The following is a 26,323-nucleotide window of genomic DNA, read 5'->3' as shown; positions in this document are numbered from 1 at the left end:
GGAACTTTATATTACCCATTTAAAAATCATTTTTACCTTGATCTACAAAGGATCCCCAAACCATTTAATTTTCAATTTTTTTTAAATAAATGGATTCACATAGTATATATTCCCTTGTGACTTGCTTCTTATTCAACATTATGTATTTAGGGTCTTCCATATTGATATATACATTAGACTTTACTAATTTTTCTGATGTATAGTACTCCACTGTATGAATGTACCACAATTTATTTATCTATGCATTTTACTGTTGATGCATGTGTAAGTTGTTTACTTTTTTTTTTTTTTTTGCAATCAATGCTTTTTCATGTCTCCTGGGAAAATGTGCCAGCATTTATCTGAGGCATATTGCTGAATCTCAGATGAGGAGCATCTTCAATTTTAGCAGGTTGTGCCACACTGTTTTCCAAAAGTAGTTGTACCAATTTACACTCCTATAGCAATGCATAAGCATTCTTGGCTTTCCACATCCTTGCCTAACATTTGTTACTGTCAGATTTTATTTTTTGCCAATCTGGTAGATATAAATGGTATCACCTTATGATTTTAATTTATACTTCTCTGATTACTAATTAGATTAGTTATCTTTTTTATATGTTTATAAACCATTCGGATTTTCTTTTTTTTTCTAAGGGACCTGTCTGTGTCATCACATGGATATAGTTTCCCAATGTATTGTCTTTTTATTGATTGGTAGTTCTTTATATATTCTAGATACTTTTTAGTTTTTTTATGGTGCTTTGGGATGAACAGATATTCTTCATGTTAATGTTGTAGAATGTCATAGGTTGGGACAGTTTTTCAACATTGGCACTAGTGACATTTTGGCTGAATAATTCTGTGCTTTCATTTACCACTAGCATAAGAATTGACATTTTTATAGACAGTAATCTTATAGTCTATTGACATAGTATAGCCCTCCATTTCTTTTAATAATCTTTAATATCCCTTAATAAAGTTTTATAGTTTTTTCCTATAGGGGTCTGGCATATCTTTTGTTAAATTTATTTCGAAGTACTTCATATTTTATAGTATCATAAATGATATCTCTTAAAATTACAGTTTCTTTCTAACTATTAATAGGCATTGTATAGAAATATACTTAATTGATTTTGTAGCTACTAGACTTGCTTGCTAAATTCTTTTATAATTTTAGTAATCTACCTGTAGAGTCTGAGGTTTTCAGTATAAACAATAATATCATCTTTGGATGATGACAGTTTTGTTTTTCCATTCCAATTCTTAAAAGTTGTTCTTGTTTTATTGTGATAGTGAGGCCCTCCAGTACAATATTGAAAATCAGCCATATTAACCTTGCATCCTATCTTAAAGGAAATGCTTTCACTGTTTTGTTTGTTGTGTTTTTTTAAAATCATGAGTTGTTGTGTGTTGAATTGTGTCTCTCCCAAAATAGATGTCAAGTCCTAAACCCTGATACCTCTGAATGTGAGCTTATTTGGAAATAAGGTTTCTACAGATATAATCAAATTAAGATAAGGTCATATTGGATTAGGGTGGGCCTAAATCCAATGACTGGTGTCTTTATGAAAGAAAGGAGAGGGATATTTGAATACAGAGAAGCAAAGAAGACTCATAGGAAAGAAGGCCATGTGATGACAGAAGCCAACAGATTGAACTGATGCAGCTTCAAGTCTAGGATTGCTGGCAACCACAGAAGCTAGGAGAGAGCATGGGACAAATCCTCCCCCAGAACCTCCAGAAGGGACCAGCCCTTGATTTTGTACTTTTGGCTTCCTGAAATCTGAAAGAATAAATTTCTGTTGTTTTAAGCTACCCAGTTTGTGGTACTTTTTAATGGAAGCCCTAGGAAACTAATACATGAAACAATATTCAATTTTGTCAAAGCCTTTTCCTTTTACTCTGTAAATGTGATCAATTTTATTACTTACTTTTATTTTTTCGAAGCTTTTCATTATGAAAAATTTCAAACACATGTAAAAATTGAATGAATAAATAATACAATGAGCACTCCTATATCCACCAGTTAGAGACCACAATTATTAAAATTTTGCTGTTTTTCTCTACCTACCTATCTGTCATTTGTTATATAACTACACATTTTTTCCTAAACCATTTGAAGATAATCTGCAAGTCAGGACACTACACAATGAAGTTCTTAGAAATATCCTTAGAAAAAAGGATATTCTAAGAAATGTCTGTAGAAATAAGGACATTCTGCTACAGAAACACTATACAGTATCTATATTTTATCATATCTAAAGAAAATTAACAAATTCATAAGGCATTCTTGAGGCCAATCCAACTTGATGATAATATTATACTTTTCTAATATTGTTGAATTCAGTTTGCTAATAGTTTACTTATGATATTTGTATCTATGTTCATGAGTGAGCTTGGAATGTAATTTTCCTTCTTTGTACTCTCCTTGTAAGATTTTGGAAAGCTGATTTGGTATTGTTCTATATGTGTCCATTAGATTAAAGTTGTTAATTGTGCTATTCAAATCTCAGAAATCCTTACTGTTTTTTGGGGGGGTTATTTTTATTTTTATTTTTTTGCCTGCTTGGTTTGTTGATCACTTGAAGTTGTTACCATGCCATTATGATGACAGATTTTCAGTTTCCTCTTTTTCAGTCTCTGCCAGTTTCTCCTATATATATATATATCATTATATAGTGCCCTTTTCATATCTATTTTTTTGCCATCAAGTCCATTTTGTGTAATATCACTATAGTTATATCAGCTTTCTTTTTTTTTTTTTTTTTTTTTTTTTTTTTTTTTATTAATTAAAAAAAGAATTAACAAAACAATTAGAAATCATTCCAATCTACATGTACAATCAGTAATTCTTAATAACATCACATAGTTGCATATTCATCATTTCTTAGTACATTTGCATCAATTTAGAAAAAGAAATAAAAAGACAACAGAATAAGAATTAAAACAATAATAGAAAGAAAAAAAAACAAAAAAAACAAAAACAAAAAACCTATACCTCACATGCAGCTTCATTCAGTGTTTTAACATAATTGCATTACAATTGTGTATATCAGCTTTCTTTTATGTAGTATTTGTCTGGCATGCCTTTTTCCATTCTTTTGTAGCAAATGCTCAGTTTCTGTTTGAATTCCTTTTTTTCACCTTTGTTCTTCATAGATGTTTTCAGTGGGTGTGGTGATTTGAAGCTGTGTATGTATCCCAGAAAAATATGTTCTTAAATCTAATCCAATCCTATGAATATACCCCCATTGTCAATAGAACCTTTTAATGAGGTTATTTCAGTTAAGGTGTTTTAGTTTGTTAATGCTGCTGGAATGCAATATACCAGAAATGGATCGACTTTTATAAGGGAGGTTTATTAAGTTACAAGTTTTCAGTTCTAAGACCTTAAAAATGTCCAAGCTAAGGCACCCAGAGAAAGACACCTGGACTTCAAAGAAAGACCGATGTCTGACATATGGGAAGGCATGTGGCAGGCGTCTGCAGGTCCTGACTTAGCTGCTCTGGGGCAAAACTCTGGGTTTCATCTCTTAGCTTAGCATCTCACGGAAAGACACATGGCAACGTCTGCTGGGCTCTGGTTCTTGTATAGCTTCTGTCTCTCTCATCTCCTGACATCTCCTGGGGCTTCTGTATTTCCAAACATCTGTGTCTAGACATCTGCTCTCTCTGTTGGCACTCCAGGCATCTCCAGATGTCTGTGCCTGAGCTTCCTCTGTGCTTTTCCAAAATGTTTTCCCTTTTAAAGGACTCCAGTAAGCTAATCAAGACCCACCTTGAATGGGCAGAGTCACATCTCCATCTAACAAAAGGTCACACCCATTATTGGGTGTGTCACATCTCCATAGAAACAACCTAATCAAGAGGCTCCACCCTAAACAATATGTCTGACCCAATAAGATTGGATCAGGATTGGAAGAACATGGCTTTTCTACAGTACATAACAATTTCAAACCAACACACAAACCAAAAAAGGATGGGCCTTACTCCTATTACTGGAATCCTTTATGAGCAGAATGAAATTCAGACAGAAAAAGAGAAAGCCATGGAAGCAAAAAGCTGAAATGCAGTGGAACCAGGAAGAGAACAGAGAGGCAAGGAGAGGCTGCCATGCGTATTGCCATGTGATAGAGGAGCAAGAACAAAGGATTGTCAGCAGCCAGCCCCAGAACACCAGTCTTCAGGAAGAAAATATCATCTTAATGATGCCTTGATTTGGACTTTCTCTTAGCTCCAAAACTGTGAGTGAATAAATTCCCATTGTTTAATCTGAGCATTTCATTGCCTTTGCTTGAGTAGCCTAGAAAACTAAATTAGCGGGTATAGAATTCTAGGTTGACATTAATTTTTTATGAGCACATTGACATTATTATTCACTGTCTTCATGCTTCTATTGTTCCTCTTAAGAAATCAGCTGTCAGTCTAATTGCTGCAGCTTTTAAATGATCTGACTTTTCCCTCTGCTTTTAAGATCTAGTCTTTGGTATTCTGTGATTTTATTATGATGTATTGAAATGTGGATTTCCTTTTCTTTATTTTAGGAATTCATTTGGAACTTAAATCTGCATATTCTCTTATTTTACATTTCTTTGTCTCATTTACTATGGTTTAATTTCCTCATATTTGTCTTCTGGTTTGCTAATTATTTCTTCATGTGAGTCTAATTTGCTATTAAATCTGCCCACTGAGTTTTAAATTTTACTTATTACATTTTTGATTTCCAAAATTTTACTTATTTATTTAAAAAACTGGTTTGACCACTTTTGTATTATCTTATTATTTACTCATATTAATTAAATCTTTATTTTATTTCTTTAAATGCTCTAAAATACTTATTTTATATTCTGTTTCTTTAGAGTAAACATATATTAATATATTTAAAATCTTTGTAGGTCTGATTATTCTCTTTTTTTTTTAGTTTTCCAAATACATTTATTTTTGAGGTAGTACTCATTTATTTGCATTGTTGGCTCTCAAACACCCTCAAGGAAGTGAACCCATTTAGAAATATGCAGACTAAAGTTGTAGAAAATAAATAAGATTTTGTTTTCAGCTAGCAGGTCCTTCTAACAAAGGTCAAGTTACATTGGATGGATAAGTCATTTGAAACTTCAATAAAACTGTTTATAACCATAGCTATAAACTAAAGTGCTTAAAATTTTGCTTCAGTATATATCAGTGATTGGAATCAGTATACTTTAGAATTTGCTAGGATGAGACCTTCGGAGATTGAAATGATTTTCTATAAAAAGATCTGAAAACTTTTTCTTTCCGAAAGAAGCTCTCTGAATGTTGCAAACAACATTCTATGCTATTTTTTTAACTTCTAAAATCCAGATTATTTTTACAGAACTGTAATAGAAATAAGAGCTGAAGGTGAATTATACTGTAGCACATGCTAAAACTTCATCCAGCAGTAAACGTAAATTCTCTGATCATTACTGCCGTTCATTATTCAACTCAAATTCAATTCTGCAATCTTTTTTTCAACCTTTTTTTGTTTCAACACTGAACAAACACATTCTTATTTTGATCATTCCGTTCTACATACATAATCAGTAATTCACAATATCATCACATAGTTGCATATTCATCATTATGATCATTTCTTGGAATATTTGCATCTATTCAGAAAAAGAAATAAAATGAAAACAGGAAAAATTTATACATACCATACCCCTTACCCCTCCCTTTCATTGATCACTAGCATTTCAAACTAAATTTATTTTAACATTTATTCCCCCTATTATTTATTTTTATTCCATATGTTCTACTCGTCTGTTGACAAGGTAGATGAAAGGAGCATCAGACACAAGGTTTTCACAATCACACAGTCACGTTGTAGAACCTATATCATTATATAATCATCTTCAAGAAACATGGCTACTGGAACACAGTTCTACATTTTCAGGCAGTTCCCTCCAGCCTCTCCATTACATCTTGAATAGCAAGGTGATATCTACTTAATGCGTAAGAATAACCTTCAGGATAACCTCTCAACTCTGTTTGGAATCTCTCAGCCAATGACCCTTTGTCTCATTTCTCTCTTCCCCCTTTTGGTCAAGAAGGTTTTCTCAATCCCTTGATGCTGAATCTCAGCTCATTCTAGGGTTTTTCTCAATCCCTTGATGCTGAGTCTCAGCTCATTCTAGGATTTCTGTCCCACGTTGCCAGGAAAGTCCACACCCCTGGGAGTCATGTCCCACGTAGAATGGGGGAGGGTGGTGAGACTGCTCATCATGTTGCCTGGAGAGAGAGGCCACATCTGAGCAACAAAAGAGGCTCTCTTGGGGGTGACTCTTAGGCCTAATTTTAAGTAGGCTTGATCTATCCTTTGTGGGGTTAAGTTTCATATGAACAAGCCCCAAGATTGGGGGCTCAGCCTATAGCTTTGGTTGTCCACACTGCTTGTGAGACTATCAAGAATTCAACTTGGGGAAGTTGAATTTTCCCCCTTTCTCACCATTCAAGACTTCGCAAATACTTTTTTATTCACTGTTCAAATCACTCTGGGATTTATCGGGGCACCACTCTGGACAAATCCACAAAATCTCATGTCCTACTCAAGGTTCCATGTACTTATGGTGTTCAATTAAGCTGTCTACATAAGTTATATTGGGAAATGCACTAGTCAAAATATAAATTTTGTACCAAATAAACATTTTTTGCTTTAGTCTCACACATAAGTTGAAATTTTAAAATATTAATTACCATCTATTTTCAGCACCCTGCAGTAATGACATTCCTTTGTTCTTCCTCATGCAAAAACATTTTAAAAATTTGTACATTTAGTCACTGTCATTATACACTCTAGGCATTCCTAGATTATACCATCTCAATCTTTATCAGCTGTCTTTCTTTCTGATTACATTTGTGCCCCCAGCCCTCCTCCCTCTATCATTCTCACATTCAACATCATTCACTGTTTTAACATAATTGTACTATAGTTAGGTAGTATTGTGCTGTCCATTTCTGAGTTTTTATATTTAGTCTCTGCAATCTTTTTAATACAAAGTAGATATGTATAATTATTCCAGAAAATGCCACAGACTATTAGATTTCTCACAAGTATGATGGTTTCACATGTAACTCACAGAAATGTAATGCCCTATTGTTTATCTGTCAAATGCTGAACGACTCTTGAGCATTTATGTGTTACATGGGAAGTGAACTTCATTTCTACTGACCAGAGAATGTCAACATACAAAAGGTTATACACAAGACAAAAAAAAAAAAAGATCACACATTTTCTGTACATTTCATGCAGTCAGGGTACAATGTGAAAAGAATATTAAAATAAATTCCTCTTTTTCAGGGTCAAACTCTCTCAAAAATGAAAGACTAAAATGCAGAAAAGTCTGCACCAGTTAAAGGCCCATAGCGAACAATGAAACAAAGGAATATCACCTATCTTATTTTTCTTGTAACAGTGTAGGGATATAAATATTCCAACCAGTGGCTTGCCTATCAAACCCAAAGGTAAACAGATTGCATATAGGATGGTACCTACTCCAAACTGAGCAGCATACCATTCTTTGATGACCCTGTCTATTGCTTCGAGAAAGCCTTGCTAACTGTACTCCTGACATATCAAATAATCGAACTTGTTGGTTGTCATGTGGAAGGGCAATGATTTTCTGGCCAACACATGGACTAATCTTGTTAATGGCAGAATCTGTATGAATGGTTACAATTGGGGATCTCATATTTTTTTAAATCCCAAACTTTCACAGTATGGTCATCACTGCCTGAAACAACATTACTCCCACTGTAAACACAGCAGAGGTGACAGTGCTAGGACTTCAGCTAGGAAGATGGCTGAATAGAGTACCTTGAGTTCAGCCCTGCTCCATGGAAAAATTAGAGAAGGGGCGGGAGGGTGACTTGAGACGGCAATTGAAGAGTGTAACTGACCTGGGAGAGCCTTCTCCACCACATAGGGCAGCCCTGGTTGCAGAGACCGAGGACCTGAGAAGTGGAAAACTGGAGCCTGGTGCGGAACAGGGGAGCCGCAGAGCCTGCGGGAGTGCATGGAAGGGAGCTGGGGACTTTCCTGCACCCCTCTCAAGCACTGCCTCTCTCTCCCTGTTCCCTGTCCATAAAGGCTACCAGTGCTATCCCCCTAACCCAAGCTACCCCCCCTCCCCCTTCCCCTCCCCCCTATAGTGGGCACAGCCTCACCCTATTCTCTATTTATGCTTCTCTTGCTTTTAGTTCCTTGTTTTCTTGGGTTTTGTGATTTTTGGCCATAAGTTCCTATTTCTTAAAACTTTATCTGAGAGAATATGCTCATATTTTAAAATTCCAACTCCTGTGTGAGACCAAAGAGAGAGCTGTTTATTTGGTGCAAAATTTATATTTTGCGTAGTGCATTTCCTAATTTAACTTGTATGATCAGTTTAGTTGAACACCATAAGTACATGGAATGTTGAATAGGGCATGAGATCTTGTTGGTTTATCCAAGTTAGTGTGATGCCCCAATGTATCTCAGAGTGATTTGGGCAGTGAATAAAGAAGTATTTGCAAGTTCACCTTGGGGAACTGGTGAGAAAAGAGGAAATACTCAACTTCCCCATTTGGAGAATTTCTGATAATTTCGCAAGCAATGGGAACAACCAAATCAATAGGCCAAGGCCGCAATCTTGGGGTTTGCCCCTATGAAACTTATTCCTGCAAAGGATAGGATAAGCCTACTTAAAATTAGGCCTAAGAATCACCCCTAGAGAACCTCTTTTGTTGCTCAGATATGGCCTCTCTCTCCAAGCCAACTTGGCAGATGAACTCATTGCCCTCCCCCTCTACGTGGGACCTGACTTCCCAGGGTGTAAATCTCCCTGATATGTGGGACAGAAATCCTGGGATGAGCCAGGGCCTGGCGTCAAGGGATTGAGAGTGGCTGAGAGATATGAAACAGAGTTGAGAGGTTATCCTGGAGTTTATTCTTATGCATTAAATAAATATCCCTTCTTAGTTTACAGCGTATTGGAGTGGCTGGAGGGAAGTGCATGAAACTGTAGAGCTGTGTTCCAGTGGCCTTGATTCTTGAGGACGACTGTATAAAGATATAACTTTTGCTGTGTGACTGTGTGATTGTGAAAAGCTTGTGTCTGATGCCCCTTTTATCTAGGGTATGGACAGATGGGTTAAAAAAATATGGAAAAAAATAAATAATAGGGAGGGCAAAAGGTAAAATAAATTGGGTAGATGGAAATGCTAGCAATCAATGAGAGGGAGGGGTATGGGGTATGATATATATGAGTTTTTTCTTTTTATTTCTTTTTCTGGAGTGATGCAAATGTTCTAAAAAATGATCATGGTGATGAATACACAACTATGTGATGATATTGTGAGCCATTGATTGTATACCATGTATGGAATGTATGTTTATGAAGATTTATCAATAGATAGATTTTTTAAAAACTTTATCTGAGGGAATTTTCTGAGGCCCGATATGAAGGTATGTGCTGGTTTAAAGCTGTTATGTCCCCCAGAAAAGGCCATGTTCTTTTAATCCATTCCTATGGGGACAGACCTATTGTGGGTGGGACCTTTTGATTAGCTTTTTTCAATTGATATGTGACCCACCCAATTCAAGGTGGGTCTTAATAGTTTACTGGAGTCCTTATGAGAGAAACCAGGAAAGAGCTCACAGACAGAGAGAAATACCCGAGAAACACCCAGAGAGAGAGTGAGCTTAGAATGAAATGCCTCAGAGATACTACGAGAGTACCCACAGAAACTCAGAGAGGAAACCGTTGGGATAAGAGCTGAAGGCAACAGAACCCAGGAGCGAAGGACCAGCAGATGCCAGCCATGTGCCTTCCCCATGTGACAGAGGTGTTCCAGATAACGGTACTTCTTCAGAGTCCAGGTATCATTCTGTTGATGCCTTAATTCAGACATTTTTACAGCCTAAGAACTGTAAATTGTAAGTTAATAAATCCCCATTGTTAAAAGCCAACCCACTTCTGGTATATTGCATTCTGGCAGCTTTAGCAAACCAAAACAGTATGTTACTCTAGAGAGGATTTGCATTTGCTTCTGCATGGTACTTCAGGCACTTTAAATTAAACTTTTTCCTGGAGGCTTTTAAAACCATCCAAATAATATGAATCTGGCTGAAAACTTGTGTTAGAGGTAGCTTTTGGTTAGAAATTTTCAGGTGATTTTTTTTTTTTCACTTTCATGTAGTGTCAAGATTCAAGACAGACCATTTTGCTTACAGACCCTCCAGGTGGAGAAGCTAGGTTAGTTTTTAGTTTAGCCTAATGGTGACGGTATAGCCTTTATGGTCACACCTGTATGGAAAGGTATCCAATTAGAATCTCCACTTTCAGCAGATGCCAGACTTTTGTCTTCCATCCCTGGAGCTCCGTAAGACCTTGAAAACTGAAAGTTAACTGCTCTGGCAATTGCTCCATTTATTTCTCTGAATTCCTCCTGTCACTTGGTTTTGGCCAAATATTCCTTACTCTTATTAATGTATTAGAAGAAGATATTTTTAGTATTTCATCCAGCGTTTTAGTTGTTTTTAGCAGGAGGGTCAGTCAGAGTGCCTAGGTCCATTATACTGCCTGAAATGGAAGTCTGTATCACTTATTTTAAAATAATACTCATAAAGTTTCTCTAGAAAATTCTCAGATTTTCTGTACATTTTGTTCCCACATTTTTTCACACATTTAAGTTATTTTTCCCTCTCAGTACCTTGTTCTTTGTGTATGACACATATGCACTGAATTTTAGTATGCGAAACATATCTTTGGCTGATCGAGAATTATGTAATGTTAGCAGAGAAAAAGATTTTAAGAGCCAGTGAGGTCTGCAATGTTCACGCAGTTTTGGGTTTTTTTTTTTCCTTGTTTTCTCTTCTGATTTAAACTGCAATTTTGGAATACTCCTAAATAGCCCTGTTGTTTATTTTCCTCGTTAGCATTTCTGGTAAACAGAACAGTTTAATGGTTTAATGTTTATCAAAGGAACATTTTTAAGGACAGCATAATCACATTGGATGGTCTCCATTTTCAGCATGTCTAATTTGGATGCACATAATAGAAACTTTTGAACATCTGATTCTCCACATTTCATCAAATACCATATTTTATTTTCTGTGAATAAACTTATTGCAACAAGAGTCAAGATAACACAGCAGAGAAGAGTGGAGAGGAACTCAACCTTCTCTTTTTTCATATCTTAGCTTAAAAAGGGCTTTCTTTTTTTTTTAAATTTTATTATTTTTTTAAATTAAAAAAAATTTAAACATAGCAACATGCAAACACATTCTTACCACATGATCATTCCATTCTTGATATATAATCAGTAACTCACAATATCATCACATAATTGTATATTCATCACTATAATCATTTCTTAGAACATTTCCATCAATTCAGAAAAAGAAATAAAAAGAAAAAAGAAAAAAAATCGTATAAACCATACCCCTTACCCCTCCCTCTCATTGACTGCTAGTATTTCCATCTACCCAATATATTTTAGCCTTTGTTTCCCCTATTTTTTCTATACCCCTCCACTCCCTTTCATTGTTCACTAGCATTTCAATTTACAAAATTTATTTTAACATTTGTTCCCCTTATTATTTACTTATTTTTAATCCATATATTTTACTCATCTGTCCATACCATAGATAAAAGGAGCATCAGACACAAGGTTTTCATAATCACACAGTCACATTGCAAAAGCTATATCATTATACAATCATCTTCAAGAAACGTGGCTACTAAGAGGAAATGGAGAAGCTGAAGGGAACTGTCTAAAAATGTAGAGCTGTGTTCTAGTAGCCATATTTCTTGATGATGATTGTATAATGATATAGCTTTCACAATGTGACTGTGTGATTGTGAAAACCTTGTATCTGATGTTCCTTTTATCTACGTTGTCAACAGATGAGTAGAACATATGGAATAAAAATAAATAATAGGGGGAACAAATGTTAAAATAAATTTAGTTTGAAATACTAGTGATCAATGAAAGGGGGCGTAAGGGGTATGATATGTATAATTTTTTTTTCTGTTTTCGTTTTATTTTTCTGTTGTCTTTTTCTGAATTGATGCAAATGTTCTAAGAAATGATCATGATGATGAATATGCAACTATGTGATGATATTGTGAATTACTGATTATATATGTAGAATGGAATGATCACATATTAAGAATGTTTGTGTTTCTTTCCTGTAATTTTTTTTAATTTAAAAATTAATAAAAAAAAATAAAAAAGAAAAAAGAAACATGGCTACTGGAACACAGCACTGCATTTTCAGGCAGTTCCCTTCAGCCTCTCCATTATACCTTAACTAAAAGGGTGATATCTATATAATGCATAAGAATAACCTCCAGGATAACCTCTCAACTCTATTTGAAATCTCTCAGCCACTGACACTTTATTTTGTCTCATTTCTCTCTTCCCCATTTTGATCGAGAAGGTTTTCTCAATCCCTTGATGCTGAGTCCTAGCTCATTCTAGATTTCTGTCCCATGTTAATGCCTTTCTTTTTACAACTTCCCTTCTCCTTCCAAAAGCCTTCTCTGACCAGACTGGAAAAAGCCATCTCCCGTACCCCGAAAGCTAGGGAAGATAGTCCTCTTCTGTTCTCACTCTCAGCATCATCCTAACAAGTAACTACCTCCATTATATCTGGGAAGGCATTTTCTCCTTTTTCATTCTTTCATTTCTCAGCCCTTCATTTTCACCTACTTTATGGGTCTCATGGTCCTTGAGGCTGTGTGCAGGACCCTTCTCCTTCCAACCACTCACCCCCACTGGTGGCTCCAAACACTACCTTATGTTGGTGATTCATAAAGATACACCTCCAGCTCAGCCTCCCCGAGTGCCTGACCCTCATATCCAACCACCTACTGGGCATCTCCACTTGGACATCCCACAGGCTCCTCAATCCAACATGTCTTGAACTAGTTTTCTACCCAATTTACCACACCCACCAATATTTGCTTCTCTTCCTGCTTCTGTTCAAACCAGAAACCTGGGACTCAACCCAGATGCTTCCTTCCATCTCCTTATCTCCTTCCTCTAAGTCTGGCTAATTCTTTCTTTCTTTATATATCTATGTGTCCCTGTGTGTTTTGTGTCTTCATTCTCTATTCCAGTACAAATGCCACTGCCCTGGTCCAGGCTGTCATCCTTTCTTGCCTGGGCTACTATGTTTGGATGTTAATGGTCTTCCTACTTCCCCTAAATCCTACCCTAATCCATCCTCCACACTGCCTCCAGGAGATCACCAGAGTGAATGTTGTAGAATACAGATCTGTTTATTTCTTTCCTTTGCTTAAAATTCTTCAATGGTACTTTCACATTATACTTTCACATGACTAGAATTCCCAGGTTAGCATACCAGGCTCTCCTATTCCTTGCTTCATCTCCTCTACTCTATCATTCCTATCCTGTGCTCCAGCAGTGAATTGCTCAGGGTTCCCAAAGGCCCCAGGCTCTTGCACACCAATCTCCTTTGCAGGGAATGCCTTTTCTCTTGTCACCCATTCTCTTGCCAGCTAATTCCTGTTTGTCTTTCCATATTTGGCTCAAACATCAGCTCCTTTTGAAAGCCTCCTTTGAATCCTACTCCCCTCCCATCCTTGGTCTGAATTATGTACCTTCCTGTGAGCACACTTATGTCTTGGAGCACATTTGTCAACAGAGTGGAGCTCAGTTCACTGGGTAGTGAACATGTTGAAGGCAGGGGCCATCTCCTATTCTTTTGGGGATACTTGGAAACTGTGCTAATTTAAATCTGGTATGTACCCCAGAAAAGGCCATGTTCTTTTGATCCATTTTTGTAGAGGCAGTCCTATTGTGGATGGGACCTTATAATTAGGCTATTTCAAGCCCATTCAAGGTGGGTCTTAATCCTTTACTAGAGTCCTTTGTAAAGATGATGAAAGACGTAAAAGCCTAGAGTTGAGAGAAACAAGCAAGGACCCACAGAAGCTGATAGAGAAAGCCATTGAAACCAGAACCCATGAGAGAAGGACCAGCAGACGTCACTATGTACCTTCCCATTTGACAGAGGAACTCTGAATGGCAGCAGCCTTTCTTCCTATAAAGTATCTTCCTCTTGATGTCTTAATTTAGACATTTTCAGGTCTTAGAACTGTAAATTTGTAACCTAGTAAATCCCCATTGAAAAAGCCAACTCATTTCTAGTATATTGTATTCTGGCAGCTTTAGAGAACCAAAACAGAACTCCACACATCTATTGATTGACTCTTTAATCCCAGCTCTTACTATATGTTAGATGGGTGATTTTGGCTAAGTCATTTAAACCTTATTCTGTTTTAGTAGAGAAAATAATATGCTCATCACAAGTTTTGTATAGGATCAAATGAGATAAAGCACATAAAAATGCTTTGTAGATTGCATTTTAGCTGCCCTTCAAATGTAAGGATTTATTATTATCGCCACTTATATGCTGCTTTGATTTGTAGGCTTCTTTCATTTGTTTTTAATGTGTTCTCTTGACGTCTCCTCCTCCTCTGGAAAAATGCTCTGTCTCCTTCCGCTTGCTGCTTCACTACTTCCTTTCCTTCTCCCCACATGTCTGTTGCCCCCTCCGAAGACTCTTGTGACCTCCTAATGCCAAATCCAGCAGACTCTTTGTCAGGCATTGTCTCACTTGACTTTTCTGAGGCATCAGGTCCTGTCAATCATCACCCCTACTTTAAACATGCCTCCTTGGCTGTCATGATCCTGCACTTCCCTGAATTTTCTGCTCTCTCTCCAATTTTGGCTAGTTCTTTTCCTACAAGTGTTGGCATCTATGTTAGTTTGCAAGCTGCCAGAATATGATATACCAGAACTGGAAGGGCTTTTAAAAAGGGGAATTTAATAAGTTACAAGTTTACAGTTCTAAGCCTATAAAAATATCCAACTGAGGCATCTAGGGAAAGATGCTTAAGTCAAGGAAGGTCAATGGGTCAGGGACAGCTGGGTAGCCATGTGGCTGGCATCTGCTGGTTCCTTGTTCCTGGGCTCCATTGCTTTCAGCCTATTCCTGTGGCGGTTCCTTACTTTGCTTCTCCAGGGCTGGCTTTCATCTCTTGGCTTCCCTGGCTCTCTCCAGGTTCTGGCTTGCTTAGCATCTCATGATGATGTCTGCTGGGCTCCAAGTATCTCCAAAGATCCGAATCTCTGTTCTTCACGTGTCCGCATCTGTGTCAGCTCTGCTGTGAAGTTTCTGTTGGCTCTGAGTCTTCTGTCATTTCTGACTCTTTTAAAGGATTCCAGTAAACTGAACAATTCCCACCTGGAATGGGTAGAGTCACATCTCCACCTAATCAAAAGTTAATACTCCTGATTGGATGTGTCACATCTACATGGAGATAATCAAATCAAAGGATTCCAACCTACAGTATTGAATTAAGATTAGAAGAAACGGCTGCCCCCACAAGACTGAATCAGGATTAAAACATGGCTTTTAATACTTTCAAACTGGCACAGCATCCCTTAAGGCTCTGTCCTTGGGCCTCTTGTTTAGTCTCTTCACTGCTCCCTGATCTCACTGTGTCCCACAATTGCTACTAGTACCTCTTTGTGAATGCATCCCCAGTCTGTAAGTTTAGCTTCCAGCTCCCTCCTGAGCTCTACCTGCATGTGTGGAGTTAAATACGGACAGCTATTTTTAGTTGCTCTGCTGTTTCATTAAACTCAAAATGTCCGAGATGAAAATCATCCTCTTACTGCCCCACCACCACATCTGCTTCTCCTCCTGTTTGTCTTATTTCTATTAATGGCCCCATCATTCTCCCAGTCATCCTAGATTCCTTGTTCTTGCTTTCCTCCCACATCCAATCACCTGCCAAATCCTATAGATGCTCTTACTGAAATATCTGTGGCTCCCTCACCCCTCCATTTCTATCGCTCACACTGCTGTGGAAAGGCTTTCATTACCTCTCCCCTAAACCATCTCCATAGCCCACCATCGATTTGCCCAGCAGACTCCATCCATCCATCCTTTCTCCATCCTTCTCTCTCTCTTTCTTTACTTCTTCCTTCCTTCCTCATTCCCTTCCTTCTTTCCTTTCTTTTTTCAACAAATATTTATTGGGCACCTACTATGTGTCAGGCACTTGGAAGTAAAAAAATTAATGCAGCACATTAATTCTTTATTATTCTTGTAATAATAAAACTTATTCTCCAATAAGTTTAGAGCCTAAAGGGGGCTTATTTCAAGAGTCCCACTTTCTAGTGGAGACCACAGATAATAAGTAAGCAGACCATTGCAATAAAGTATGCACTTAGGACCTTCTAGTTGGCCTCCTGGACTCCATTTTTTCCTTCCATTCCAATCTATGTTATGGACATTTGTGTCATTTCCATGTTTTGACTATTGTGAATAGTGCTGCTGCTATTGGGGTACAAGTGTCTTCTTGAGCCCTTATTTTCAGTTCTTTTGGATATATATCTAGGACTAGAATTGCTGAATTTTATTATTTTTTAATGTTGAAAGTGGTGATAAGAGGAGGGGATGGGTAATGATGGGGTTTGGTGATGCCACTTCTCTTGGCTCTAAATGTTCCTGGATTCATGGCTCCGTTGTCACTGTGAGGAGGCAGTGAGGGGGGTGGGGGTGGGGGTGCAGACCAGGAAAGCAGACCCCTGAAATACAATGTGAAGGGAGTTCCTGTTTGAAGATGCTTCCTTTGTTTTCTGCCTTGGAAATTCATCCATTTCCTGGCAGCCAGCATTTCACAGGCTGTCCTGGAACTCAAATTCTGTCTACCTGGGCAGATTTTTAGATTCTAGCTGGCAAGGCACCCATTCTTTCAGAAGAGCAAAATAAGAGAGAATAAGGAAGCGTGAGATTACAAGGAATTCATTAGCATCCCAGATTCTTCTTCTTCTCTTTATGCCTTCTCCCACTCCCCTCCTCAACCCCAGAAATATTTTCCCCTTAGAGTAGCTGAAGGAATCTGTCAACACTCTGCCAGGAGCTTGCCTTTTCTGGTGTCTTTTCTAAGGACAGTGTTCAGCCCTTACCAGATGGGAACCTGTCAGCACAGCAGGCAGATAATTATCCTTTCAGGCAGTGGGAGGCATTAAAATGAATGGAAAATCAGGCGTTTGCTGCAGTTGTGGACCCAAAGCTACCTCATCAAACCAAGCACACACCAAGCAGGCAAGAGTTACCTGGGCTTGCCCACAGGAAGTCCTGGGTGCTGGAGATGGGAAGAGTGGGTTCTAAGATGGATTGGGATTCCCTTTCCCCACAAGGCAGTGAGAAGTCTATGTTAGGCTGGGTCCACACCTGGTCTCTCTTTAGAAGCCAGTGCAAGCCAACACCGCCTTCTGGCTGGATCAACTGGGCCACCTCCTCTGTGAGGACCTACAACTCATAGACAGAGCTTAGAACGGGCAGGTTACACCTCATTTGATGAAGGAGCTTTCTAATAGCCAGGCAGCCAACAATGGGGCATGCTGTCTGGTAAGGTAATGATCCCCCCATTATTGGAGGTGTTTAAGCAGTTTCCAGCTGGCTGCTCAAAGGATATTGCTGAGAGAAGACCTGACATGAGTGGGAGTCTGGCTTTTATACCCTCCGATACTTCTTTACCTCTATGAGTTCTCATGGGATAAGAGCATGAACTTGGAGTTATCATAGACCTGGTTTCAAGTTCTAGCTCCGCAGCTAGATGATCTTGAGCAAAACACTTAATGTCGGGCCGCGGTGGCTCAGCGGGCAAGAGTGCTTGCCTGCCGTGCCGGAGGACCCCGGTTCGATTCCCGGCCCCAGCCCATGTAAAAAACAAACAAAATATAATAAAACAAGAAAATGTTTAAAGATGTTTCCCTTTCATCCTTCTTTCCTTCCCTTCCTCCCTCTCTCTTTAAAAAAAAAAAAAAAAAAAAAACACTTAATGTCTTTGTTAAAATAAATTAAATAGGCATATTTTATTTCTCTGATAGTTTGTGATCATTGTAAAAAACAATTTATTGTCAACACTGTCCATGCCAATACATATAGATTTAACTTTCCTTTTAAATAGCTAAATACTTAACTCCTTTAAGCCATGGTTTCCTCATATATAAAAGGAGATGTTAATGGAATTGTGAGATGATACAAAGATTAAAATGAATGGAAAATCAGGTGTTTGCTGCAGTTGTGGACCCAAAGCTACAGATTAAATAAGAGAATGCATATAAAGTGTTTAGCATTTAGTTAAATATCTAGAACATGATGATGACTGATCGTTATTGTAAGCCTGCACTGTCCAAAAAAACATGTGAACCTTATATGTAATTTTAAACTTTCTAGTAGGCATTTTTTCAATGTAGCAATAAACAACGGAAATTAATTTTAATAATTTAACCTGACATATATGACATTATCATTTCAACAAGTTATCAGTACAAAAGTTAATAATGAGGTATGTCTACAATCTTTTTTCATACTAAGTTTTTATAAATTGCATGTGTATTTACAGCACTCAGTTTGGATCAGCCACATTTTTAAGTACTCCATAGTCACGTGTAGCTGTTGGCCACTGTATTGGACAGAGCCACTCTAACTCTTCCCTCTTAGCTTTCCTTTGAGCTACTAAATCTCAGAGTTCATTCTGCTTACCAAAGTAGGCCATAAATATGGATTAGGTTGTATTGTTCTCTGTTTCATGTGATTTCATCTTCTCACTTTACCTAAAGCTCTGTAAGAGCAATTAACTCTTATTTTCTGTATTTCTAAAACGGTTACTTTGCTGGGTCCTGGGTTTAGTGCTGGGTTAGTGGCCAAGATGTCTGTTTTGATTGCTATCATTGGGAACCCAACAATATGTAAAGATAGTTGGCTTGCTTTCTGCCTTCTGGTGTGAAACGCAAATGAGATGCTTAGCACTGCCTGGATGGACCAGAAAAGGTACTCCGTAAAAGTTAGCTCTCTTTTTTTATTATTAGTGGTGGGTGGAGTTGAAATTCTGATGAGATCTTGGAAGGGACTACCTGTCAGAGGTAGTGGGACCTAGGAAAATCATCCAGTGCTCTGAGCTTCCTTTGTCCTTAATTCCTACCCTATTAACCACAAAGTAGTACTACGATGATCAGATTAGATACTATATTGAGAAAGTGTTTTGAAAACTAAGAAGATCTATCAATAAAAATATGACGATACTTCAGATGAACTCAGCATCAGGCTTGGCGCTTGGGCTGGGGGAGGGTCAGCAAGGGGAAGCTTCACTGGCCCTACATCTGCATAAGCTCTGCTTGCTGGAACTTTAAAATTTGAGCATGTGAAAGTGTTTTGAAAGCTGTGAAGCCTGCTACAAGGGATCCTTTTATCATTAGTGGGAGTGGAGGCGGGGGGGGTGGGGGTGGGGGCGGGAGCCCTGCACATGCCAAACTGATGAGGAGCTTTGTTTTACTAGAGAATAGGAAATATAGCTGGCGGGAGACCTGTGCTCATCCTCATTCCTGTAATTACTAGTTGTCAAATCCACACAGTTTTCTGAAAAGAAGAAACTAAGATGGAAGTAACAGAAACCACTACAGTGGAGATTTTAACCAACAGTAACAGAAGAGCTGGGGGAAGTCTTGGAGGAGGCTCTGCCAGAGCTTTTCTGCTTTTCTAAGGTCTCAAAAGCTGAGACCCACCCTCAAAGGGCCTTTTTGGTAACTCTTCATAAAGAAAGGGAGAAATTCCTCTGTAGCCTTTCTGTACTTGATTCTAATCTGCCCTAGGCCACAATCCCCCACCTCCCACTCAGCTGTTGGGTGTTTATATGGCAGAAAATTATTTTCCCCACAAACTGAGTATCTAGAATATGAAGACCTATCCAGAAAGGAATGCATTCCAGAAATGCTCACAGTGCCTCTGGCAGTTTGCTCTGCATTTCCTCATTTTGTGTCCTTTCTCTGTGCAGTGTTGCAGCCTATGAATCATATGTTTGGGTGCTAAGGATCAAGAGTGCTTTTGTGCCAAACACTTTTTGGCACACTTTTTGTGCCAAAAAGTTGGTAGCAGGCAGACTCTGCCTTGGGCAGCTGTCAGTGGTAATTGCTTCTGTGTCCAATGCTCTGTTGTCCCTATTCTATGATGAGCAGGAGACATCGCTCCTCTCGTGAAAGAGAGAAGGCAGGCAAAGACAGAAGGAGGATTCCATTTTTTTTTTTTTTTTTGGCTTTTAGAAAGGGAAATTTAATAAGTTGCTAATTTACTGTTCTAAGGCCGAGAAAATGTCCCAATTAAAACAAGTCTATAGAAATGTCCAATCTAAGGCATCCAGGTAAAGATACCTCAGTTCAAGAAGGCCAATGAAGTTCAGGGTTTCTTCTCAAGTGAGGAGGCACATGGTGAACACAATCAGGGCTTCTCTCTCGGCTGGAAGGGCACATGGCGAACACAGAATTATCTGTTAGCTTTCTCTCCTGGCTTCCTTTTCCATGAAGCTCATGAAGAAGGAGGCATTTTCCTTATTCATCTCCAAAGCGCTGGCTGGTGGACTCTCCGAGAAGGAGGATTCTTAATCTGAGATTTCCTGTTAAATTGTAAACCGAGGATCCAGCCAGGGGCAGAGGCCTTATCCGCCCTCGCCGGCCTGTCAGCGGGAATGCCTGCAGGAGCACCACGTTGGGGCTTGTTCTGGCCCTTACTTACATGCCTTTGAAAGAACCTGAAGGCTTTTCACCTTTTCTCTTTCCATCACACTATCTGTGTAAGAGATTTCTCAGTCTAGGAAAGGAAGAGTTTCTGGTTGGGTTAAATTGCATGCCTCCTGTTTTATCTTCATCCTTTCTACAAATATGTACCGAGTACCTGTTAGGTACCAGACCTCAGTGTAGAACTAATTGTTCTATTAGTTTAACCTGTTTTTTTAAAGGAGTTGCAATAACAAATGTAATTTAGGTTTAAAAGGAAATAGAAAAGTAAGCCCAGTCAGCCTTGGGCAGTGAAACCCTCCTTCAAAATTAGTCGTTAGCTAAGTTCCAGGATGAATCCTACAATATCCCTTTCTCATGTATATATATATATATATATATTTTCATGTATATATATATATATATATATATATTTATTTAAATATATATATATATTTCCATAAACAGTTAGTGTTTTGAAGATAAATATAGAAAGCTGAGATTGAATAGTGACTAGACATTTAAGTGTCAGCCTCCTTTGGAGTAGAGGGAGCTGCCCAGTCATTGGGACATAGGTGGGTGGGTGTCTGTCCTTATTCTGCGATTAGTGGGATGCTTCCTGAGAGGGAGCTGCTATCTATCTGCTGAACAGCAGAGTGCCTCCTTCAGGTGGAAGCAATTGCCTAACCATAAAGGCAGCAGAAAGTGTCAGAAAAATCTGTTCTCTGTTTTGGACCAGAGGTTGTGCTGCATTCAGAAATTAACAAGTACAAAAGTAGCTGCCAGACTTTTGGTGCACTTTCTGAGTGCTATGTTCTGTCCCAAATACCATGGGATATTTAATCCTCACAAAGTCCTGATGGGGCAGGTGCTCTTATTTTCATCATCTCTATTTAACAGATGCTGAAAGTGAGATGGGATATTAAGTAATATGTGTAAGGTCACAGAGGAGGTGTATATTATTACAGGATTCAACGCACACCTTCTGATGTCAGAGTCCACGTGTCTAATCACCACATATACTAGCTGTGACACCAGCAGCCTGGGCTCTCCTACTTTCTGAGTGGCCTTGAGCAAGTCATTCTTGGTCCCCTCATGGGGTCTCAGTTTTCCCTCTATAAAACTAGAGGACTGAGGAAGTGGACACAATGGCCATTCTTATAGTCTGGAAAACAACAGATGAGGGATTCTTAAGATCTGTGGCCCAAAGATGAGAGGAGCACTCTCAGTGGGTTCATTACTAGAAGGGTGTCACCCCATCTATGGAGCCTCAGATATACAAAACTTCCACTTGAAACTGAGGTAATAGTGTCTCTTCCCACCTGATTACTCTTCCTGACTGGGAAGCAAGGCTTCTGTGGAGGAGAGGGTCCCCAGGGCCTTCGATGGAAGGAGGGTGGGCAAGCCCCAGTCCCAGGAACCAAAACTGAGTGCCAAAGGCCAACCAAACATTGCCTGAAGGACCTAGTTGGTGACCTTGAGCCAATTCTAATGCTTTGTGCCTCAGTGCCTCCTCCATCTGGTAGAGACAGCAATAGCAACTACCCCATAGGTGATGACACAGATATATCTCATAAAACAGTGCCGGGAACATAGTAAACACTCAGTAAATATGAGCCACCACCACCATCATCATCACCATCATTATCATCATCATCTCAGAGGGCAAAAGCAAATAGACCCGGGTCCTTGGCTGTAAATAAACTTTGCAACTGCCCCAATGTGTGTAATCTTGGTTCTTCCTCCACAATGAAAGAGGGATGACTGCTTGTCTCTGGAGACAGAAAGAAGAGCACAGCAGAGATGTTGCCTCAGTCTATAGTAAACTTGGGGAGAAGAACCCTAAGGAACAGAGAGGACTGTTAGCAGCTCAGGAGAGGGGAGGAGAGCAGAAAAGAGAAGGTGGATCCTGGGGCAGATGCCCTTATGGCCTTGAGGAGGGCCTCTTGGAATTACTGAATGGAAAGCCCAAGGATGGCTATTCCTTGGGATAGGGGAGTCAGGCAAAGGAATCACATTTGGGTGCATGACCCATTGCATCTGAGGTTTGTTGAAACCAGTACATCTGTCCATAAATTCATAATGGGATCTAAGATGAGGGAACTCTAGGGAAGATCAGTGGAGGAGAAACTATGTCTGTAATTTTTTTTTTTTTGAGGATTTTCAGACTTGTCTCATCTTAAATGGATATAGTATGTCTTTTACCCTTTGGATACTCCATCAGCTCTCAGAATGGTTACAATCAATTTCTGAACAAAATACTTACAAGAGGAAAAACTAATGCTGGAAGGGAAGGGTCTAACCTAAGATTGTGAGAATTTATGATGAAATTTTATTAGCCTGTATTCAGATGTTTCTTTTTCAGTGCTTTTAATTTTGTGGAAAAACTGTGGACGTAACTTAGCTTTGTCCGGGGACCAAATGTAAAAATGTTTTATGAACGTCAGAAAAATCATCCTCCAAATAATTTCTTTTTGTTTTAGTGGTTCAAGTAAGGCTTCTCTCTTCCCTTTCCACATCCCTTTTCTCCAGCACCATTGTGTCAAGGGATGTAATCAATTGTCCTCCATTCAAAAAGATACATAGCATGGAAGACATTCTTGGTGTTCTATCAAGCTTTATGGAGAAAGCTTCCAAATCTCCTTGGGGGAGGGTTACTGGAGTTGGGGAGTGGCAATGAGGAGACAGCAACAGTTAGGTCGTTTTTGTGCTCTTGGAACTGTGTAAATAAATAGATGGTAAGCTCATAGTTTCATGAGCCAAGGGCATCTGAGGTCATTGCTATGCAATCTCTACAGGCTTGTAGACAGGAATACTCCATCATAATTCACAATCTGCTTCTACATTAAACTGTGATCACACAGTCCTGGCGCTGCCCTGCATTAGATGGAGAACAACTTCAGACAGGAATTTGAAGACCTGGGTTTGGGAATAGTCTCAGCTACTTATTAGCTGTGCGACCCTGGGCAGGCACTTAGTGGTACCTGACACATGGTAGGTGCTTAAAAATATGAATAAAATGAATAAATAAATGAGTAAACTTCCTGTGTGAACCTCAGTTTCCTTATTTGGGAAAAGGGGGGAATAATGACTCCCCAACAGGTTGTGATAATATAGGTAAAATTGTTTCCTAGACAGTACTTCTCAAACTTTCATGTGCTTCACCTGAACTCCTGCCCTGAGGCTCTGCTCAAGTACAGCTTCTGACTCAGAAGGTATGGGGTAGGTAGGGCTGAGATTTTGCATATCCAACCAGCCCCTAGGGGATGCTAATATTGCCTTCCTGGGAAACACTTTTTTATTTTTTAATTTTTTTTATTGTATAATATAACATATATACAAAGCAAAGAAATAAAAAAGCAATATTTTGCAAAGCACTCTTCAACACGTAGTTATAGGACAGATCCCAGAGTTTGTCATGGGCTACCATACCATCCTCTCAAATTTTTACTTCTAGCTGCTCCAGAATATAGGAGGCTAGAGGCAATAAATATTTTTTTTATCACCACAATCACTTTGCTTTTCTTTTCTGTGAAAATAACATATATACAAAAAAAAGCAATACATTTCAACGTACAGCACCACAATTAGTTTTAGAACATATTTCAGACTTTGACATGGGTTACAATTTCACAATTTTAGGTATTTTTTTTTTCCCCTTTCATACATAATTTACTTTTGCTGCAGTTAAGAATATTAGCCATTAAATTTTCAACTGTGTCCGCAGATAGGCAAACTTGCAATTTAATACATACATCGTATACCATAAGTAATTTTCTTCTAATAGAATTTAGACTTCCTTTTTCCTTTTTCTGTTGCTGTTGTTTTGCATTTTCCAAGACACAGAAAAAAACCGCAGTGCATTTTGTTTTTTTCTGAAGCTAAGACAGAAGAGCTGGAGAGTGCAGTCTCCCTACAGGGTGTGGAGGGAGAGAGGCCAATGTGGCTTTTCCACCTCTAAACCTTCTTGATCCACTTTCCTGAATTTTATTCTGGTTTCTTTCTTTTTTTTTTTTTTTTTTACTTTTATATATATATATTTTTATTAATTAACGGAAAAAAGAAATTAACCCAACATTTAGAAATCATACCATTCTACATATGCAATCACTAATTATTAACATCATCACATAGATGCATGATCATCGTTTCTTAGTACATTTGCATCGGTTTAGAAGAACTAGCAACACAACAGAAAAAGATATAGAATGTTAATATAGAGAAAAAAATAAAAGTAATAATAATAGTAAAAAACAAACAAACAAACAAACAAAAACCTATATCTCAGATGCAGCTTCATTCAGTGTTTTAACATGATTACTTTACAGTTAGGTATTATTGTGCTGTCCATTTTTGAGTTTTTGTATCTAGTCCTGTTGCACAGTCTGTATCCCTTCAGCTCCAATTACCCATTATCTTACCCTGTTTCTAACTCCTGCTGGACTCTGTTACCAAAGACATATTCCAAGTTTACTCTCGAATGTCGGTTCACATCAGTGGGACCATACAGTATTTGTCTTTTAGTTTTTGGCTAGACTCACTCAGCATAATGTGCTCTAGGTCCATCCATGTTATTACATGCTTCCTAAGTTTATCCTGTCTTAAAGCTGCATAATATTCCATCGTATGTATATACCACAGTTTGTTTAGCCACTCGTCTGTTGATGGACATTTTGGCTGTTTCCATCTCTTTGCAATTGTAAATAACGCTGCTATAAACATTGGTGTGCAAATGTCCGTTTGTGTCTTTGCCCTTAAGTCCTTTGAGTAGATACCCAGCAATGGTATTGCTGGGTCGTATGGCAATTCTATATTCAGCTTTTTGAGGAACCGCCGAACTGCCTTCCACAGTGGTTGCACCATTTGACATTCCCACCAACAGTGGATAAGTGTGCCTCTTTCTCCGCATCCTCTCCAGCACTTGTCATTTTCTGTTTTGTTGATAATGGCCATTCTGGTGGGTGTGAGATGATATCTCATTGTGGTTTTGATTTGCATTTCTCTAATGGCCAGGGACATTGAGCATCTCTTCATGTGCCCTTAGGCCATTTGTATTTCCTCTTCTGATAGGTGTCTGTTCAAGTCTTTTTCCCATTTTGTAATTGGGTTGGCTGTCTTTTTGTTGTTGAGTTGAACAATCTCTTTATAGATTCTGGATACTAGACCTTTATCTGATATGTCATTTCCAAATATTGTCTTCCATTGTGTAGGCTGTCTTTCTACTTTCTTGATGAAGTTCTTTGATGCACAAAGTGTTTAATTTTGAGGAGCTCCCATTTATTTATTTCCTTCTTCAGTGCTCTTGCTTTAGGTTTAAGGTCCATAAAACTGCCTCCAATTGTAAGTTTCATAAGATATCTCCCTACATTTTCCTCTAACTGTTTTATGGTCTTAGATCTAATGTTTAGATCTTTGATCCATTTTGAGTTAACTTTTGTATAGGGTGTGAGATATGGGTCTTCTTGCATTCTTTTGCATATGGATATCCAGTTCTCTAGGCACCATTTATTGAAGAGACTGTTCTGTCCCAGGTGAGTTGGCTTGACTGCCTTATCAAAGATCAAATGTCCATAGATGAGAGGGTCTATATCTGAGCACTCTATTCGATTCCATTGGTCGATATATCTATCTTTATGCCAATACCATGCTGTTTTGACCACTGTGGCTTCATAATATGCCTTAAAGTCAGGCAGCGCGAGACCTCCAGTTTCGTTTTTTTTCCTCAAGATGTTTTTAGCAATTTGGG

At 38.5% G+C, this 26,323-nt stretch overlaps 1 long non-coding RNA gene across 1 annotated transcript in view; it reads left to right on the top strand.

The window, feature by feature from the left end:
- The first annotated feature begins 3,881 nt into the window (after nucleotides 1-3,881).
- Nucleotides 3,882-26,323, top strand: part of LOC143687524 (uncharacterized) — a 38,897-nt gene continuing 16,455 nt past the window's right edge. Inside the window, exon 1 of the long non-coding RNA XR_013177562.1 lies at nucleotides 3,882-4,226. This is a non-coding gene — a long non-coding RNA (uncharacterized LOC143687524). The remainder of the gene's footprint in view (nucleotides 4,227-26,323) is intronic.

The sequence above is a fragment of the Tamandua tetradactyla genome, chromosome 6 (assembly GCF_023851605.1).
Source record: "Tamandua tetradactyla isolate mTamTet1 chromosome 6, mTamTet1.pri, whole genome shotgun sequence".
Taxonomy (NCBI): Eukaryota; Metazoa; Chordata; class Mammalia; order Pilosa; family Myrmecophagidae; genus Tamandua; species Tamandua tetradactyla.
This window is presented reverse-complemented; position numbering and strand designations above follow the sequence as displayed.